Genomic DNA, 12,789 nt, shown 5'->3' with positions numbered 1-12,789 from the left:
AAGAGGTGTCCTTGTCAGATTTTTAGTATAGACAATTTGGTTTCCTGTTTAGGATTTTCTGATAGGAGAAATACCAATAAATTCACTGAAAGAGGGGAAAAACATGAAAAAATTGTCACTTAATTTCTCCCAAATTCCCAGTTATTTTTAGTTTTATACAAGCAGCACCCTTTTCTTTGAGTCTTCAGAAGGTAGAGTGGGGACCCGGTTTTCTGTTAAACCTGAGTTACCCTCTATATCCTTTCTTGGTTCTCCCTGGAGCTTGAAGTTACAGAGCAAATCTGTCTTTAGAGTGGTCCTGTATCCTTCATCTTTACTAGGTATGGGGTGGGGGGTGGGGGTGTAGTAGTCTTTCTATTGGTATTCCAACTGAGGGTAAAACAGCTGTATAAATGAGCTGATTAAATCCAGGAGAGGAAGAGAGGAGAGGAAAAAAAGAAATGAACAAATGGAAATATAGAAAAAATGCACTCAGTTTCAGGTTTTTAATCCTGAGAAATCCTACATTATTTGAATATCAAGGCATTTTTGCAGCGAGCTTTCATTCTATGTTCTTGAATATTCATTCACGGGGTTGGGGAGGAGGAGGCACAGGGCATCACTGCCCTCCACACATCTCTTTACCTCCTCCCTCTCGCATCCAGGGGGCCACCTCAGCGGTGATGCGCCAGCGGTCTGCCAGGGGCCCTGCTGAGCTCTCCCACCCCGCCCCAAGAGAGTGTCAACGAGGGCCTGGCAGCTGCAGTGGAGGAGCCCAGCCCCCAAGCCGGCTGCATACGCGGCTTTGTAGCACCACCAGCCTGCCAGGGTTGCAGCAGCAGCCGAGCCCAGACTCCAGAGGAGTCCGAGACATCAAGCAAGAGCAGCAAGCTAGTGGCCAGCTGGTAGTCTGCAAATGCCATCATACGGATATCTATCAAAACGCAGGGAGGAGGGGAATAGTAGGCAGCGCCCCTACACTCTTATAAGTGGCTTCAGCAAAGAGAAACCCTGGTAGCCACCCCAGTTACTGTCTCTTAGAGCAGGGTGCCCTGCGCTTGGCCTGGCCAAACCCTCTGCTGGGTGCAGCCATCAGGCAGCTCTGGAAGGCGCGAGACAAACGAGCACTCCTCAGCTGAATTATTCAGACCACCTTCACTATGGAATAAAATATTGATGAGACGACTTTGAAAGTGCTCTATCTTGTTAATCCTAATGCCCTCGAGAAGGAAGTGAAATTTTCTGTAGGGGATTCGGAGGTGATGGAAAAAAAGAAATGAGAAATATATTTAGGTGTGAGGGTAAGGGGCTTTGGAAGTTCATGGGGATCTCCATTTTAATATATCAGACCCAATATGTTAATTAGGCAGTCACAAATCCACCTTATTCCTTGTAAATTAGGAATTTTCAAAATTACATATTATACAGAGACAAACACAAACCCACCAATCAAACAAACAAGCAAAAAATCCATGGCACACAAGCCCCTCTCCACAACTGAGACAATACAGCTGGGACAGTGTTGGGGTGGTGGTTATGGTTTTAGCCTGGCTCCTCCAGATATACAAATGACTTCTTTCAGGGACTGATTTTGCTACATAAAAGCAAACCCTTGCAGTTAAAAATCATATCACAACACACACACACACACACACACGAGACAATGAATTCCCTTCCATGCAAAGCAAGTCCCAAAAAACTCCATTTGGGATTAAAGTCTCTAAATGTGCAATTTACAACTACTAAAGGATCTGGCAAGCTCGGCCACAATAAGGAAAGAAAATCAACCTGGCACCAGAAGTAGGGAAGGGTCAAAAATGATCCTTGCCTGAAATGATGGGTGGAAACCAAACACCTTCTTGCACTCCACAATCTGGGGAGGGTTAGATACCAAATGGTCCATGACAACCACAACCTGAAGGAAATATGGTATTTTAATCTCTGGCAACTTCAGATAGCTTCAGAATGACTAGCTTTCCAAAAACATCAGTTAGGGTGGAACGTATGCATATCCCCTTATCTTTCACTGCTATATTAAGTGCTCAGGTATAGATTTATATTCCACCTACTAGAATTATAATGCAACATCATGGAACGCCCTTGGATACCTAGCTCTTAATGATTTTCAAAACATTAATAAGTAAAGTAGCCTGCAATGCAGATAAGACAGTAGAAACAAGATCATAAGGAAACTGGGTGAGGCGGGTAGTCCTTTGCTTGTTACCTGGTGCCTCTAGAGGAAAAGACGGTCGTAGGAGGACTTTCTGCCCGCAGGTACAATTCCGGCAAGGTGGCTCCAGGTGGCTTTCACAGTCCTAAGCCGGTCTCTCTCTTCACTTCGCTGCCCTTTGCCATAGCTCAGCACCTGCATCCTAGGGAGTCCGAGAGACGGCTTCTGCCACTGATGCCTGCAGGTCGCGCTGGGTGGGGAATCCGCGGCGATCGCCCCATGAAACCCGCGTTTCTGCGCCCAGGGAGCGGGCAGAGGCAGGGCGGCCGCGCAGGAACACTCAGACACACACACTCAAAAGCACACACACACACACTCGCACGAAGGCGCGCGCGCACTCGTATTCACACTTGCACAAGCACACCCAGCACAACACGGGGAGGGGGCCACAAGGAGTGGACCGGCCCTTCTCAGGATCGGCTTGGATGCCCAAAGGACCACGGGCAGCAAAGAGACTGGTCCGGAATAGCCGGTAGATCACGTTTCCTTCAAGTTCTCCTCCAACCCAAATCCACGTAATTCAAAAGCTGGTGACATTTTGATGGGGAGGAGAGAGCCGAGAAAGGGTTGAGGAAGAGTCGGGGATTCTGTTAAGCAGTTTTAAAAGCTATCCTGGTTACCTTGTTTGTGCAGGAATCAGAACCAGTTGGAAGGGCTGAACTTTTGGCTTCAAATGATGTGGTCCAAAACGTAAGTATCCTTCTGGCCAAGACGGGAAGGTCTGGGTGCACAGAAACAAGACGACTGCAGGACCCTCTGTTGACCTTGCGATGTACCTGAAAGCAGGTTAATACTGGCGCTTCCCAAGCCTCTGGGTAAAATGACCCACATACGTGGTTCCACAGCCGGGTAGCCGCGGCGAATGCAGCGTGGAAAATGGGTCCGAGCGCCCTCCGCCCTCCTCAGGAACCCGGGCACGGAGGGGCACGTGGAGTTAACACATTTGCTTCTGGGCAGTTGGATAAAAGACAGTCAAATGCATCAGATAGGCGGGCGCGCTCACACACAAACGCACGCAGCTAGCTGGAGAGCAGCTTACAAAAAATAAACGCCGACATGACTTCGAAAGGTAGAAAAGGTTCCGAATCCTTCCGGAAAATGGAAGGACCAGCAGGAAGGTTATGAAAATCTTCGCAGATCTTTCATTGTTTCTTTCTAGTGTGAGTGTGTGCGTATTTCCAGGTTTCGTTTGTCTGCCCCACCCCCGTCCAGTTGCGCTTTTTACTCCAGATATCAACCGACCTTACAAAATGGATTACGTGGGTGGATTATGCTCATGGCCCAGTGCTCCAAAAAGTCAAGAATCCTAAGGGGAGGGCCAGCTGCGAAGCCCTTCACATCCTCCAGGGAAGCAGGAAAAACACGCACAAACACACGCGCACTCGCGCGCACGCACACACCGAGTCCTCCATTCGGGCCGCTCTGCACACGCTCACCGCCTCCCTGCGCTCCTCCCGCCGCTGCCCGCCGCACCGGGCGAGTCCGTGGCTCAGGCTCAGGCTCACGCGCGGGGCTGGAAGCCCAGATCCCCGGCTGCCGCGGCGGTCTAGGCGGGTCCCGGTCCTCGGCTCCCCGCGGCGCCGTGTTCCGGCAACAGCTACCGCCCAGCCCAGAGGAGCTGCGCCCCGCGCTGCAGCATGGAGGCGGCGGGGGCGCGCGCCGCGGGCCGGGCCTGCACCGCGGTGACGAGAGCTGCCGCGCGGCCCGCGCTCGGAGTCGGGCGGGACCCCGCCGGGGCCGCCTCGCCGCCCTCGCCCCGCTGCGCCCGGAACCTTAGGACTGATTTCACCCGGCCTGTGGTGGAGGACCGGCGCCGAGCCCGCAAATCCCTGCGCCGGGAAGTGCGGGGGCGTTGCAGGCGGGGGGAGGGGAAAAGGCGGAAAACCTGGAGCAAGGAGGCGAACTTCCCGGGGGTTCCCAACCGCTTCCAAGAGGGGACTTGCCGACAGCCCATTGCCCCCCGGCTGCGGTATAAAGGGATTGAAACCGGATCAGCCAACGACTAACGGCGGCGGAAAAAGCCATTAGTTAGAACCCGCCGGAAAAATCTGAGACCAAGGACTGCTGACTTGGGATCTTAGTCACCTGCGAGCGGCTTCCAGTGTCCCCTTAGTAGCATGTTAGGCGGTAGATTTTCTTACAAATAAGTTCGAAGTGGAAGCTAAAAACATTTATATTTGAAAATCAACTGGGCTCAGCTGTTGGCCACATTTTAGTATATCAAGGGCAGAGAGCAAATCCAATAGTCACCATAAGCCAGGCCTGGCCAATCTGGACACTGGGACAGGGACCAGGTCTGAATCAGGAAGGACAAGGGAGGTGGGGAGAAAGCTGGACAGGGCCCCACGGGGAGGGGGCGGCTTTTCTTAGGCTTTTCTCGAGTCTCTGCCACTTTTTTCCAAGCTTCTGTCCAGGACGCTCTACCCTCCCTCGCTCCCTCCAGCCGGGAAAGGGCTTCCTCCCGGGAACCCCGACTGGAATCGCGCTGTGCTCCCAGGTGGGGCCGGGGAGCCTTTCACCAGCACGTGGTCTCGGTTCGCAGCAGAGCGCCGCCCCCACCCCCACCCCAGCTGCCCAGACGCCGCCCGAGTCCGGAGAGCATGGAGGAGCTGGGAGCTACGGAGGAAAGCTGGCTGGCCGGGGCGTCTTCCCGGCCGGCTAGGCAAAGCCACGTGCTAGCTAGCGGTCTCCTTGGATCGGGCGCGCTCGATTTTTGCTACAAATCGAGCTCCCCCGGCTTTCAGCGTCGCTCTGCGGGTGCGCAGCAGCTCACACTCAGGCACACGCACCGGCTCTCCCAAGTGCTTACACGTGCAGCCGCCCGCAGGCAGGACCCTCACGCCCCCCTCCTTAGAGAAGAAACCCGAGGGTGGTGTTTGTCTATCGCCCCCTTCCTCCCGTCTGCTCCCCCTGTAGGTTCCGCAGGCTCCAGGTCCAACCCCCGGTTCGGGAATTCCCGCAACCCTCCCGGCCACGTTGCTCCGAAGCAGCGCGGCCGCGGTGCCGCAGCCGCCCCGGCGCCCCCTCCCCCCAGCGGGCGGAGGCGCCGCGCCCGAGGCTGTGCGGGCAGCTCCGCGGAGCCAGGCGGCGCCGGCCGACCCGGGTTCGAGAGCTGGAGGATCCAACTCACGCCGCAGTGGGACAGTGCGGCGAAACCTCCCCCAGAAAATGAACGAACGGGACCCCGCTGACAAATACGTCAGCGGCCTCCGCCGCGGTCCAGGAGAGTCTCCGCTAGAACCATCAGCGCTGCCCCTGTGGCTTCGCGTCTCCCGAAGTGGAAACATGGGGATCCCGCGAAGTCCACGGCGACAACCAGCGGCGAAGCGAGCCCGGGAGCTCCCGGAGGAACGGGGCAGAGCGCGCTTCCATCCCCGCGTCACTTCAAACTTAGCGGCTTCTGGGACTTCCCGGGAGGGCGGCGGAGCAGCGCCGGCGCGGACTGGCGGAGGCGGGAGAGCCACGGCCAAACACTGCAGGACGCGGGCTGACCCTCTTCCTTCAGGACTGTCCCACTTGCTCCCCTGCCCTGCCGAGCTGATGGGACCCGCTAAGGTCTAGGAGATCAAGGTTTGCAGTTCCCCTGGGACCACAGTGGAGAGAGATGTTGAGTGAGAAAGTCGAAGACCTTGCCTCGCTCTACTAAATAACTTTTCTTTTTCCATTTCTTTTCTTTTCCTCCCCCCCCGCCGCGCCCCCAGTGTTGGGATCGAGGTGAGGAGGGGGCGCATCGACCCCGCGGCCAGGCGTGCGGAGCTGGGCCCAGGGCAAAGTTCTCGGTGCTTCCTGGGCGTGTGTGCGGTTTGCTTGAGGACGAAACCCGCGTCTCCTCGGTGTGGGGAGGAACGTGTAACTTTTCAGCGTTCTTTTATGTTGCAAGCTTTCCCATGCATTATTCATCGTAGTGTTTGCAAGTGTTTTCTTCTGCTTTCACATCTCCTCTCATCTCTAGAAAGCGCCCTGAAAAAGCCGTGTACCTCTCACTCCCAGGCACATGGATGTTTGCTCCTTTCCCTCCTGTGCAGGCTGGCGCGAGTTTGCCAGTGGAGAGGAAGAAGAAAGCTTTGTTTCATACGCTTTTCAGTGGGAGGTGGCAGGACTTTCAAGGAAAGGCTAGGATATTATTTTCCCTAAGGATCTTTCCTAAAGTTAACAAAGGGTAATTTTTATTTTTATTTCCTCCAAGGGAGGGGGGAGGGGAGCCTCTGAAAACGAGGGAGATGGCAATTTCTAGATGGCAAATTCTAGTTAATTATTACTACAATTAGCTGAAACTGCTATACTTTTATGAGCTAAAACTAATTTCTTGTAAAATAGGGTCCCTTAACACAGGAACATCTAAAGAGAACTAAAATTTATTTCAATGATTTCGTTTTTACTTTTCTCAATATATCTGCCTAGACTGTCTTAATTTATCCCCTAATCCAATGTTTATGCCAAATCGCCTTTATAATTATGTCAAGCTTCTATCTCTCCCAGATTGTTACGGTCATAAAAGTTGGACTGGGTTCCCACAGTAATCCAGAATTTGAAAAAAAAAAGTTGAGTGTTTTGCTGATTTCAGACAATAAATGGAAATATGAATGTTTCACAATTAAGATGATGAATAACAAAAGTAACCTGAGTTTCTGGTTATATTATTATTTAGCATTGAAGTTTCTTCTAAGGCAATGAAAAAGGCAAGATATACTGTATTTTAAAATTGTAATTAACAATTTATTTGCTTACTCCATGAAATTTCTTATATCTGTGGATTGAAGTATGTGATAAATTGTCACTAATTCATTTTTGTTTGATGTATACTTCATGAAACTTATTTACAGTGGCATTATCTCCAAGTTTCCTGGGCCACTATTGTAAAAAGCTTTTGATTCCTTTTACAAATATAAAAAGTTCTACATTTATTCAAGACTGGAAAATGATATAATGAACCAACAGAGAAATACATGTTTCTGAATTGAAGAAATAACATTAAAAGAAAAACATAGTTAAAATAGGCTAAATGAAATCCAAACACCAAGACTTTTTAAAAAAATTACTACCACAGTTGTACCCTATATAGTTTTAAAATACAAAAAAGAGATCTGATTATCTTAGAAACATGTTCTGATGTTGTACCTGACTCTAAAGCCATAAGGTACAAATTGCTTTGGCAATTAGACTTGAAGACCCAGCATATTTCAGCCATCAGTAAACAGATTTCTCATTTATTCTGGACATCCTCCCTCCCAAATCAGACTTATTTACTATTTAGCCTTCTTCCAAAATCCATCATTTTTCTCTTTTATTTTTAAATAAAAATTTAAAAGTTATTGTTTAAGGATGTTTTTACTTGCTATTGTGCAAAATATACATTTACTTTCTTTCTGTATTTTTGTGATATTTTTAAAACGTTATGGATCCTGATAATGGGGTACTACATGATTTAAGGTCTACCTCATGAACATTGAATTAGCAATAAGAACTGGGAAAAGTACTACATGAAGCTGGTCATTTCTTTTACTAAGAGAAGTATTTTTTTGAACCTTAATTTTTAAACGTAAGTGTCATCATTTTTAAAGGAAGGAGTTATTTCAGAGATAAACATTGCTGGACAAAAAAGGCAATTCTTAGGCAATATTGCAAGTAAAAAGTGAATTTTATCTTTAAGATCCATCCATCCTTTTTTCTTGCTTATTTGCTTACATCCTGGTATCAACTCCCTGTATTTGTCTGGTGCTTTTATTTAGTTACCCAAAAGCCCCAAAGTGCAACATCCTATCTAGGAATATCTAACCCAGAGAAGAATGATATATACAATATTGTGATTTATTTTTTCTCTTAGTCAAAACCTCCATTTAGTCATATTAAACAGATCTAATGAAATCCTTAAAAAAAGAATTATGTTATGCTAATTTAAACTAAAGTGTTAGTGTCTAACTGTTTACCCAATTCAGGAATTTGAAACCAACTTAACTTCTAAAATGCAGAATTTCTGGCAGTGTGATGCATATATAGGAAGCAAAGTCACCTCAGCAATTCCGAAATTTTCATATAAGATTGAATGTCAACTATGGTACTATTTTTTTAATATATATTTTATTTTCTGTATTTTTGGTAGCGCCATTAAACAATTACTAAAACCTATATTTTTAACTTTGTGAGAAACATTTAGAAAGTCTTATATTTATACATCCATATAGTATTTCAGGAACATTTTCACTTGATCTTGAAACTCTATTCTAAAATGGAATCAGTCGTCACATAATTATCTTAAAAACAAAAGTCTGTGTTACTGTTCTTATGACGATTTATGATTACTGGTCAGCACACCCAGTTATATTAAATGGAGGTAATAAGCTTTTTAAAGCCTATGGATTTAACCTCTCTAAAAAATCTGATGATATACTACATAACATAGTGTTTGCTTTTAAGCTTTAGTTTTACAGATTCCGTTTTCTAATGTTAATCCTTCTCCAAAATCTGCCCCTGAATTTCAGCCAGGTGGCCACAAGTCGGCAGTAATGTGACACACTCACGTGGTTGAGATCACAGAGTTTGCCTTTCTCATAAGCCACCATAGATTTAGAATTAAGAATTAATTTCTATTTTTCTATGAAAGATGCATTTTCATTGAAACACATAATGCTGAGTAACTTTTACCTACACGAAAGCAGATAATTTCTTTTAGAACAATTATTTCTTAACATAAATTCCTAAAGCATAACATGAGGTAATTTTCTCCTAGTCTCTCCACTAGTTCCCTTCTCCTTTCATTAGGGTCTCCTTAGGATAGTGGGTGAGTGCTCCTTCCTTTACTCCCGTGTTATACCTCCGGTTGTCCTGGTCTTTGTTGTCTGCCAGCATGGTGTTAAAGTTCCTTGGGATTGATTTTTCAGCTGTAGGGGCAGTGATTCCTGTAATGAATGCAAATCCTCTCTGTGATTGTTTCCCACCAAACCTTGTACAATGGCCTTTCTTCCTCTGCTTGCAGTTTTGATCATTTGATGGAAATTTATCCAATGCCTTGTTTTAGTCAGTGTTCTGCACTAGGCACTGGGGAGAAAAGAGTAACCATAATTCTTTTGGTTTGTGGCCCCGCAATAGAGCTTCCCATCCAGTAGAGATTATAGACCAAGTCTTCTTCTGTTACCTCTGGAACCCACCTACTATTCATTCCAGTAATAGTTTCTCTACTGCTCTTTGTTTCTAGATTGTTTTCCCCATGTTCATTCGAAGTGTCTTGAGAGACAGCCTGTGAAATATCCAGACACGGTGCTTTATCAAAGTACAAGGCGCAGCACAGCATAGTTCATAAAATGCTGGGATACAGCACACCCGCATTTGAATCTTGGTTCTGAAATTTACTTGGTTTCTGCATTCTTGTGGAAATCATTTCACTCTAGCCTGAATCTTTCATTCTCTTGCGTTTAAATGAAAATTATAAGACTTAGATTTGGGGTTGGTTGAGAGGTTTTAATGACTTTGCCTGTGTAAGGTACCCAGCACAAGAAGGTACTCCATATATATCATTTCTATTCCTTGCCATTAGACCATTGCAAACTGTAATGAATAACTAACTTCACTGAAAGTATGTTAGAAAGAATCCAGTTTTTCAAAATAATCTATTTTAATTCAGAATAAATGCTCATAAAAGTGAGATGAAAAATTCCCAGGAAGATGCATAAAACATTCTAATATTTTTATTTCCCTTCATATTAAATATTTTATAATTATGGTAACATATTATATAGCAAAATCTTGAAATACTCAAGTTGCTCTTTTCAGACACAGTTCTCCCTCAAAAATGTACTTTACAAGTTTAGTGCTAGTTCTTTAAACACTCTCCTTTAAGAGAGCTACCCTTCCTTGTAAAAATATGATCAAAGAAGTTTTCTTGAAGTTTGTCTGGCTTAACTCTGGCTTTCAGACTAGTTAGAATATACATAATGTCTCTTGATCATTACTGAATTACCTAGAACTCATCAAAGGGGAAAAAATATATTAGTTTAAAAATTATGAAATATGTTAAGAATAAAAGTTGAGTAATATTAAACATAAAAACATTATTAAATACCAATTTTAAATTATTTGGCCTCCAATTTATTAATATGCCCATTAACATTTATATTTGTAGAAAATGTAATTATTTTTAACCACTTTTTATTGTATTATACTGCAACAGTATTTTCTCAGTTTCTCTAAAGTGAATTTGTATATTGGAAACATTAATTTAAATAGTATCCATTTGTTGTATCTTTTATGTCTGCATGGATATACCAAACCAAAATTCTGTCTTATTTTGTGTTAGTTTGACATGTTTTAACTTTTTAGTAATATTATAAACAAAAAACCACATTGTTGAACAATTAATATAACTTATTGTGGGACATATTAGATGGTCTATGTTTGTTGTTAATTTAGGAACTAACAAAAAGTTAAGTGGTAAATCATTGTGAAAAATTCGATGCAACTGCAGCCTTTCTGTATGGTTTTCAAATATGGTCAGGTTTGATTATAGTTAGTTAGCTTTTATAGTTTTACTAATTTTTAAAAAATATGTCTTTATTGATTTGAGAGAGAGTAAAGGAAAGGGAGAGAGACAGAATTTGAGGATTTGCTACATTTTCTGTGGAGATTTTTCAAGACTGTCTTGGTTTCCAGTGTACTGATGAATGTAGCCAAAAGTATAAAAACATTGGCATTGAATTTATTATTCATTTGTTCATTCACTTACTCATTTTCATACCCGTAATGCTTCAAGATTTTGCCCTTGACTACATTTACGAAGGTGATAATGTTCTCAGTTTCATTCATACTAAATTTAGAACTATATCTTGAAAGGCAAAAAAAGGAGAGAGAAGCAAAGAATAAGGGCAAATTATAAAGCTAATAATTATTTAGAACTGTAAAACCAATTCTCTATATCTTGTCTAGGAATACTTTTTTCACTTCAGATGTTAATTCTCTATTTCCAAAAGTATTTTCTTGCCATTCTACTGAGACATTCATTTTATACACTTTTAATAAGATGAGGATAAATGGAAGATTTATAAGAAAGATAAGTAGAATCGTGTAAAACATGCACATATCCCTAGTCACGTATCATGGGTCTTTAGAACACATTAAAGGTCTTAATTTAAAAATTCAAGATATAGTTCTAGACTTTAACTTTGTTTTAAATGTGAAAATGCTCATAACACAAAAAATAAATTTTTTATTAATTTTAAAAGACAGACACTTGTTTGAAGCAGTGAACTAGAATAAAGAAGTTTTTTTTTTTTCTAGTGACCTCATCTTGGAGGCCTTGATTGGACTCTTTAGTACTACACTTATTCATTTAGAAAATTGCAGTGAGCTATGAGAGGGATTCCTGGACCTCCTGAACTCATTTCTGCCTATTGTGTCTGTCTTTGCACTATGCAACTAGCTTCTCTTTCTTGTTTTTGTTATTTAATCATTTCTGATTTATCTTTGGCAAGAGAATATTATAAGTGAAATGTATGCCTGTTTTCCAACAGCAAGCAACACAGGAATTATTCTGCTTTTAACTGTAGAATTAGAAGAGTGCTTCTTTGAATAGTTATGAGAGATGCTTTTGGAATATATTGCAGAAAATGCCCCAATTAGAACTTACAGTGAAACTTAAAATATTGAAGAAGAAAAACAATATATGTAGAACGGCCTTACCTAGATCGCTCTCTGTATTTGTGAAAACATTTGTCTTTGTAAATATGTAAGGTAATTTTACAATAATATAGCAGATGTCCAGTTCACGTGGCAACTATTCTTTAAAACTAATTTGACTTTCCTTCAAAACATTTTTCTTTTTTTTTTGAAATGTATAAACCCATGGTTACTCTCTTTATTGTGTCTTGCTTTGACTCAGGTACAAAATCTCTCCAACCGCAGTTCACTTGCTATTTTTTTCTTTAGTGCAGTGTATCTGTGCCATGGTTTGCTTTAAGAAGCAAATGCTGGAACTGAAAAGTAATAGTAATGAGTAACCGAAGAATAAACCATGGATTTGAAGAAAATTGTTAAACTTTGGAAGAGAAAGTAACTGAGCACCATCCACAGTTTACCCAAGTGTGTCTATAGTTTCACTATGATCTCAGCAAATTCAGTGTTTCTGTTTCTGTGGAGATCACATTTACACTAAGTGATTACTGCATTTTTTTTTTTAAATGCAATGAATGCAAAGCCTCCCTTAAACTTTGTCTTTTGTATTTTCAATTTTAATACTTACTCCTGTATCTCATAAGGGTTGCAGTGAGATAATGTGCCTATGAGTAAGATAATGTGTCAGGCTTTATAAAAACCATTTATTTTGTGATTTCAAACAGCTCAATTTCTCCTCTGTTATTTTAATGTTAAAAAGAACCATATACATAAAATTTACATATAATAGACTGTTCAGTGAAGGTATTACATTTATTTTTAGAATATATTTTTGTTTTATTTTTTTCTAAGCTATTAACTGTGTAATGAGTGAAACAGAATACCTGACTTAAACTGTTGTCCATGAAAATAAGCAGTCACTAATATTTAGCAGTCTTGATTTTTTTAAAAAAAGCATTTGATACTTTGTTCCACTTTCT

At 43.1% G+C, this 12,789-nt stretch overlaps 1 protein-coding gene across 13 annotated transcripts in view; it reads right to left on the bottom strand.

Moving 5' to 3' along the window:
• Positions 1-5,136, bottom strand: part of LRFN5 (leucine rich repeat and fibronectin type III domain containing 5) — a 275,105-nt gene extending 269,969 nt beyond the window's left edge. For 9 of the 13 annotated variants that reach the window (XM_081120205.1, XM_081120194.1, XM_081120206.1 and 6 more), the window contains exon 1: positions 2,204-5,136. The gene's annotated coding sequence lies outside the window, so the exon portion shown is untranslated. The remainder of the gene's footprint in view (positions 1-2,203) is intronic. The other 4 variants (XM_081120197.1, XM_081120195.1, XM_081120203.1 and 1 more) reach the window with 1 other exon arrangement.
• Between the last annotated feature and the right edge of the window lie 7,653 nt (positions 5,137-12,789).

The sequence above is a fragment of the Miniopterus schreibersii genome (assembly GCF_964146895.1).
Source record: "Miniopterus schreibersii genome assembly, chromosome: 1".
NCBI lineage: Eukaryota > Metazoa > Chordata > Mammalia > Chiroptera > Miniopteridae > Miniopterus > Miniopterus schreibersii.
This window is presented reverse-complemented; position numbering and strand designations above follow the sequence as displayed.